This window comes from Macaca fascicularis, chromosome 3, assembly GCF_037993035.2.
Source record: "Macaca fascicularis isolate 582-1 chromosome 3, T2T-MFA8v1.1".
Lineage (NCBI taxonomy): Eukaryota > Metazoa > Chordata > Mammalia > Primates > Cercopithecidae > Macaca > Macaca fascicularis.
In genome coordinates, this window is record NC_088377.1 from 181,893,378 (window position 1) to 181,900,304 (window position 6,927).

A 6,927-nucleotide genomic window follows, 5' to 3' on the forward strand; every position below is an offset into this window, starting at 1 on the left:
TATCTTCTCCATGAAGCCCTATTTAACTTCTCTTCAGCTGGAAGAGTTAGTGACACTTCTCTCCTGGTGCTTCTCTTCTTATGCTCATTTTTATGGGTAATGTGTCTGTGCTACTGGATTGTTTTTGGCCCTTAAGGACAGAAAATCTTAATTAATTTTTCTATTCTTGCATAATCATTTCATCCCAGACATTATGTTTTTCATCTCTGAAAGTTCAATTTGGGTCATTTTTATAGCTTCCATGTCTACTTTATCAAGCTCATATTTTTCTCTACGGTCTTGAACACTGGGAGTATAATAGCTGTTTTAATATTCTTGTCTACACATTGCATCATCTGTGTCATTTCTGAGTCTGTTTCTATTGATTGGTTTTTCTCCTCATGATGGGTCATCTTTTCCTGCTTTTTTGCTTACCTGGTAATTTTTGCTTGGATGCTAGACATTGTCAGTTTTACCTTCTTGGGTGCTGGAGTTTTTGTGTTTCTTTAAATATTTTTGCACTTTGCTATGGGATGCAGTTAAATGACTTAGAAAGAGTTTGATCCTTTCAAGGCTGGATTTGAAGCTTTGTTCAAGGGGCTCAGGACAGTTTTATCTCAGCTGGACCTGATTGGATCCCTGCACTGAGATAATACCTTTTTGAGAACTCTACTCAGTGGCCTGTATTTCTACTCTGGCTGGCAAGAGCAGAAACTATTCCCAGCTCTGTGTGGGCTCTGGTGGGTGTTCCTGCTGTCCTTTTTGAGTAATTCTTTTCCCAGTCTCTGGTTGTTTCCTCTTAAACAATCACCGATTAATACTCAGATGAAGAACTCATGAGGAGCCCTCTTCAGATCTTCAGTTTTCTTTCTTTCTCTCTGTACGTGTGTGTGCATGACATTGTCTCCTCTCCATTACTCCACCCTGCAAATTCCAGCCACCTTGGCTTTCCCAAACCCTGAAGTCTTCTCCCTCAACTCAAGGACAACAATGGGCTCCATTTGGGTTCCTCCTCCCTGCAATAAGAACCGAAAACTCTCTCCAGGTAGTAATCCTGGGGGATTGCATGCTTCCCCTCATATGTTTCCATTCTTTCAGTTTTCATGGTCCTGCATTGCCTGTTGTACAATGTCTGAAAACAGTTCTTTCATATATTTTGTCTGGTTTTTAAATTGTTTTAGGTGGGAGGGAAAATCTGGTCCCTGCTTCTCAATTATGGCTAGAAGCAGAAGTATATCTCTACATAATACTATGAAGCATGCTTTGTTCATCTAAGTGATCAATAACACTATAAAATAGCATTTTAACTGGGTGTCGTGGTGCACACCTGCAGTCCCAGCTACTTGGGAGCGTGAGGCGGGAGGATCACCTGAGCCCAGGAGTTTGAGGCTTCAGTGAGCCATGATCACATTACTGCACTCCAGCCTGGGTGACAAGACCCTGTCTCAAAAAATAAAATAAAATAACATTTTTATTTCTAATTTTAAAATTAATCTAGCACAGAAAACTTTTTAACTACAGAGAAATACAAAGAAAAAAAACAGTTCACACATAACCTTCCATCTTTTGCTGTATGATCTTCCTCTCTTTATAAGTACATTGCTCTTCTTATGAATACACATATGAATATATTTATTATTATTATTTACTCAGCAAACACCGTTGAATGAATACCGGTGAATTGGTGCTAAAGAGTCAGGTATCATGCACAGGAACGCTGAGTCCCCTTAACTCTTAGGCAGGAAACAAATGGCTGTTTAGCAGGTAGAGACAGCTGCTTAATAAGGAAACCCCTCGGCGGGAAGTTACTTAAGGAGTTTGGACAACCAAAGTCTAAATACAGAGCCCAAACCTGATTAACTTTTGGCGTGTGGGTTGCCCTGAGTTGGCAGGGCACAAAGCCTCTCTTTCCAGAACAGAATTTACTCTGTGTCCAGGAAAGGCAGGTAGAGAGGGTGTCTGATTGCGTGCTGAGCAAGTCGAGTTTGAATGGCTGATGGAAAGAGGGAAAACAGGTGACAGGGTGTAGGCACCCAGCCTCATTGAGGTCATGCTCCATTTACCCCAGTGGAGAAAGGGCCGTCTTTAAAGTCCCCTGACTTCATGGGTAAAATGCCTTTTGCTCCCTCCTCCTTGTGCCCTGCTCACAGCAGGCAGACCACGAATATCGGTTGGAATCGTGAATGGGATACATGAACAGGATAATAGACGGTCTCTGAGATGCCAAGTCTTTTTCTGGAAAGCTCTGTCTCTCTGTGATGGTTTTACCTTAGCAAAGCATTTTGTCAGCTCTGCCCACACCAAATCTGAGATGTTTGGCACGCAGGGGCCTAATTAATTGGTTCACAGATGCAGAAGTTTTTATTACCCTTTCAGTTTTCAATTATCTGACCTACAACTATTGTTTAGGTGACCAAGCTGGTGTCTTTTGATTCCTGCCATTGACCTCTGACCTCTTGATTGCTTTTGGTGGCACTCTCTGAGTAGCAGGGGAGGGCAGGGGATGGAAAGAAGTTCAAGTGTCTACCAAGCAGAAGTAGAATATTCTTTTGATGAGAATCCAATAAAAAAGCCCAAAAATATATAAGCAACAAAATACAGAAAAGAGAAAGAAAGAGAGAAGAGAAAGCAGCAGATTCTTCTTTTACATTGAACACAGAGGATGAACACAGCCAAGCAGCCTCAGATCAAACAGCCTCAGCCAAACACAATAGAAAATCTTACAGGCAATAAGATCTGAGTCCTCACTGACAGAGCTAAAGCAAGAACTCCTGTGTCCCCCTCTTATCTCATGGGAGGCAGGTAGGATCCTGGGGTATTTAAGTACACAGGCTCCGTGTTACAGACTACAGTTCTCATCCCAGCTCCACCACCTAATACCAGCATGACCTTGGGCAAGAGCCTCACCTGCAAGGTGGGGCTGAATTTAATAGCATCTACCTCATGAAGTTGTTGTGAAGATTCAATGAGGTAAGGAGTGACAGCGGGACGCAGTGGCTCACATCTGTAATCCCAGCACTTTGGGAGGCCAAGGTTGTCAGATCACTTGAGGTCAGGAGTTCAAGACCAGCCTGGCCAACATGGTGAAACCCCGTCTCTACTAAAAATACAAAAAAACTTAGCCGGGTGTGGTGGTGTGCACCTGTAGTCCCAGCTACTCGGGAGGCTGAGGCAGGAGGATCACTTGAACCTGTGAGGTGGAGGTTGCAGTGAGTGAGCCGAGATTGCAACACTGCAAGACAGAGCAAGACTCCATCTGAAAAAAAAAAAAAAGAAAAGAAAAAAAAGAAAGGAATGAAATATTTAGACTATCTCTGGTACTCAGTAAATCTCGATAATGTTAGTAAATGTTAGCTATTATTATTTTCTTTTCCAGAACTTTTTCTTTGCATATTTGATTTTATTTAAAGAAATTATGCGGGCCAGAGTTTTCAACTGTTACAAAAAGTTGAAGCCATGATGAAGCAGACATTTCTGGGGGGGGGGGAAAGGGAAGTGAGAAACATGGGGAATAAAATATATTAAATGTGAAATACACATGAATGCCCTTTTGAAATTACTTTGATATTTGGAAACACTAAAAGGTATATAACTTACTCCTAGAAGATGTTATATAATGAATGTAAAAACCTGTCTTACCTAAGCATTAACTCTAAATCAATCAGTTGAGTTTACTGTTGACTTACTGTTATACATTTTGAATTCTTGTAAATGGAGCTACAGCTAAGATGTTGAGGGAATCTAAGTTGTCAGTTTTTGCCTATTTATCAGAATCAGGCAAAATCTAAAAGCTGGGGGAAGAAGTCAGTCTTACGGTAAAACAAAGAAAGTCATTATGCTCTTTGTACTCAGTGCCCTCCACTCTGTCAAAAAGATACAGAAAGCCCCAGTTTCCAGAAAAGATGATGAGAATAAAATGAACCCAGATTCACAGAAAACATCTTTTTTTCCACTTGTCTAATCAGTCTTGTTTTGTGTGCTGCCACTGGCATAGATGCCTGCCTTTCTGTTTCATTTTGATCACTTTCAAGAATTTTGGAAGAATGTCGTTTTATCCTAATTAAAATTAATCGCCATTATTCCCATGCCATGTAATTTATTTGGTCACTCAATAAATATTTATGAAGTACCTCCAGGGTGCCAGGCCCTGTGGTCAGGGACATAAAGACACGTGGTCTCTGCCCTGGTGGAGTTCACTGGGTGGAGAGAGCCTTGTAGAGAGGCGAGCAAACTGATCCGTGCCCGAGCTTGAGAGAGGAGGGTGCTCAGGGATAGTGCCCTTCCAAAGGGAGAAGAAACTAATTACTGGGAGGGTCAGGAACTTTCAGGGCACATTTGAGCTAACATACATCTTCCAAAGAGACCCTTATTTTTCATATTCTGTAGGACTTAGGGGACTTGGAAGTGGTTAGAAGCCACTGCTTGCAAAAGTCTCACCCGAACATGGTAGGAATAACTTTACAATCTCAAAATTAGCTGATACCATCTGTGTTATTCATTAAGAAACACCTGACATAAATGTTCAGCCTCGCCCACCCATTTCCTCTCTCAGTATATGTTGCATGCCTACTATTTGCCCAACCAAATGGAATTATGCCATTAGAATAACTAAGAATTACCCTGATTACCTTCAGTGAGTTCCCTATATTAGACCTACCAGCCATTCTTATTAAGGACAATGGTTCTTACATCCAGAACTCCTTAGAGCACTTCATGTTTAACCTTAAAGAGGTTCTTTGCTTGTAATTAACTCCCACAGCATCTTAATCGGGATCACTACCAAGATTCAATACAGAGTTTCAGTGTCATTTTTCTTCCAGACGTTCTTTTATTTTTATCTCTTTTTTTGTTGTTGTTTTGTTTTTGTTTTTGAGACAGAGTCTCACTGTGTCACCCAGGCTGGAGTACATTGGCACGATCTCAGCTCAATGCAAACTCCACCTCCTAGGTTCAAGTGATTCTCATACCTCAGCCTCCCAAGTAGCTGGGATTACAGGTGTGCACTACCACACCCGGCTAATTTTCTATATTTTTAGTAGAGGTGGGGTTTTCTCACGTTGGCCAGGCTGATGTCGAACTCCTGATCTTAGGTGATCTGCCTGCCTTAGCCTGCCAGAGTGCTGGGATTACAGGCGTGAGCCACCATACGTGGCCTTGCTTTTGTTTTCAAGACAGGGTCTCACTGTGTCACCAGGCTAGAGTGCAGTGGCACAATCACAGCTTACTGCAGCCTCAACCTCCTGGGCTCAAGTGATCATCCTCCAGCCTCCGCCTCCTGAGTAGCTGGGACCACAGGTGTGAGCCACCACACTCAGCTATTTAACTTTTAGTGGAGACAGGGTCTCGCTATATTGCCCAGGATGGTCTTGAACTCCTGAGCTCAAGTAGTCCTGCCACCTCGGCCTTCCAAAGTGCTGGGATTACAGGTATAAGCCATGGCACCTGGCCTCTTTTTATCTCTTCTTGAAGATGGTATCTACCCAGTGACTTTTATGGGAATGACAAAAGGTCACAGCTTAGACATTAGTTAGGACAAGGAAGGATGTGAAGGGGCATGAGTTGGTGTGGAAATACCAAGTATGGGTGGAAGGGGGATGAGCAGATAGGCGGGGTCAAAGCTGCAGGCCCTCTGAGTGGACTCCCTGGGTTCCAGGAGCAGGGAGCCAGTGCAGAGAGGGTGGGAAAAGAAGTCAGACTCCTTTACTGCCAGATTTGCTTCTTTCTCCATGTGAACACTCCACGGACTTCCAGAAGCATTGATCCTCTGCACTAGTGTCCCCAGATTTAGGGACAAATAGATTTCTTGAGTTCCCAGAGGAAACAGATTCTGAGATGAGACTGGATACAGAGCATGGCCCCAGGATCTGTCACTGATGGGGAGTGAAGGGAAAAGGTGGAGCAGAGGGAGGAGCCTCAGTCGATCCCAGGATCCCACAGGGAGCTCTGGAGCTGGGATGGCCCTTCAGAGCTGCCCTGAATTGGAGCTAGCAGACCACACCTGGGCATTGACCAGTCCTTAACATGGGCTGTCCTGCAGGAAAGGGGTGACCTTGAGCAAGGAGGGCAATTCCTGGAAAGGGACTCAACTAAGAGCAGCCATCAGCCACCCATGTCTCCAGCAACTGGGGGAATGAGCACCCACAGAACCCAGTACTGAGGATAGGTCATTTACATAACAAAGGAGCAGTGGTTGCCTGTTCGCATTTTGTTTCACATTAGTTTAATTTTTTAATGGAATGCTTCATGAATTTGCATGTCATTCTTGCACAGTGGCCATGCTAATCTTCTCTGTATCATTCCAATTTTTTAGTATATGTGCTGTCAAAGCAAGCACTTGTTTCACATTAGATGATAAAGGCATTGAGGGAAAGACTTGCTCTTCCACTCTATGTATCCCCCACAATGCACTTGCTCATGATAAAATCAGGGCCTCCCCAGAGAGGATTACCAGTTGCACCTGTAAAGCCCATATCTAACATCCTACCTGGCACAGGGATGCCAGCATAATAAATGGGGCTGCAGAGGAGCATCATCCTGGCTTGGGATTCCTCGTCTTTCTAGATTGCTGAAAATTCAGGATCTGAGGGCCACGGAGCACTCAGAATCACCACCAACTGTTGACCCAGAACCTTTAGAACAGTGGGTCTCAGAGAGTGTCTCCCTAGCTCGAGACATTAGGCTTCAGCAAAGCGGCACAAGTGCAGGCGAAGGCAGCCTGGAGCCATGGCTCTGCACGGGCCCTTGCCTGGCCAAGGCAAGGGACAGGACAAGAGTAGGAAGGAAGGAGTATCAGAGGTCAGTGTATCCATCCAAGGGCTCGACCTGGCCAGGGGACAAGGCAGAGGAGCCAGGCAGGCCCTGCTGCTCAGCACAGCCGTGATGCCACCTGAGATGAGGTGTGACAAAGGTGCCTGTCAGTGTCCCTCCTCCTGTTCTATACTAAGGGTC

General features: G+C 44.2%; 1 non-coding gene across 1 annotated transcript; it reads right to left on the reverse strand.

Moving 5' to 3' along the window:
• Window positions 1–6,204: 6,204 nt before the first annotated feature.
• LOC123572570 (U6 spliceosomal RNA) lies at window positions 6,205–6,313 on the reverse strand. The gene has a single exon (XR_006697140.1). It is a non-coding gene; the product is annotated as a U6 spliceosomal RNA (small nuclear RNA).
• Between the last annotated feature and the right edge of the window lie 614 nt (window positions 6,314–6,927).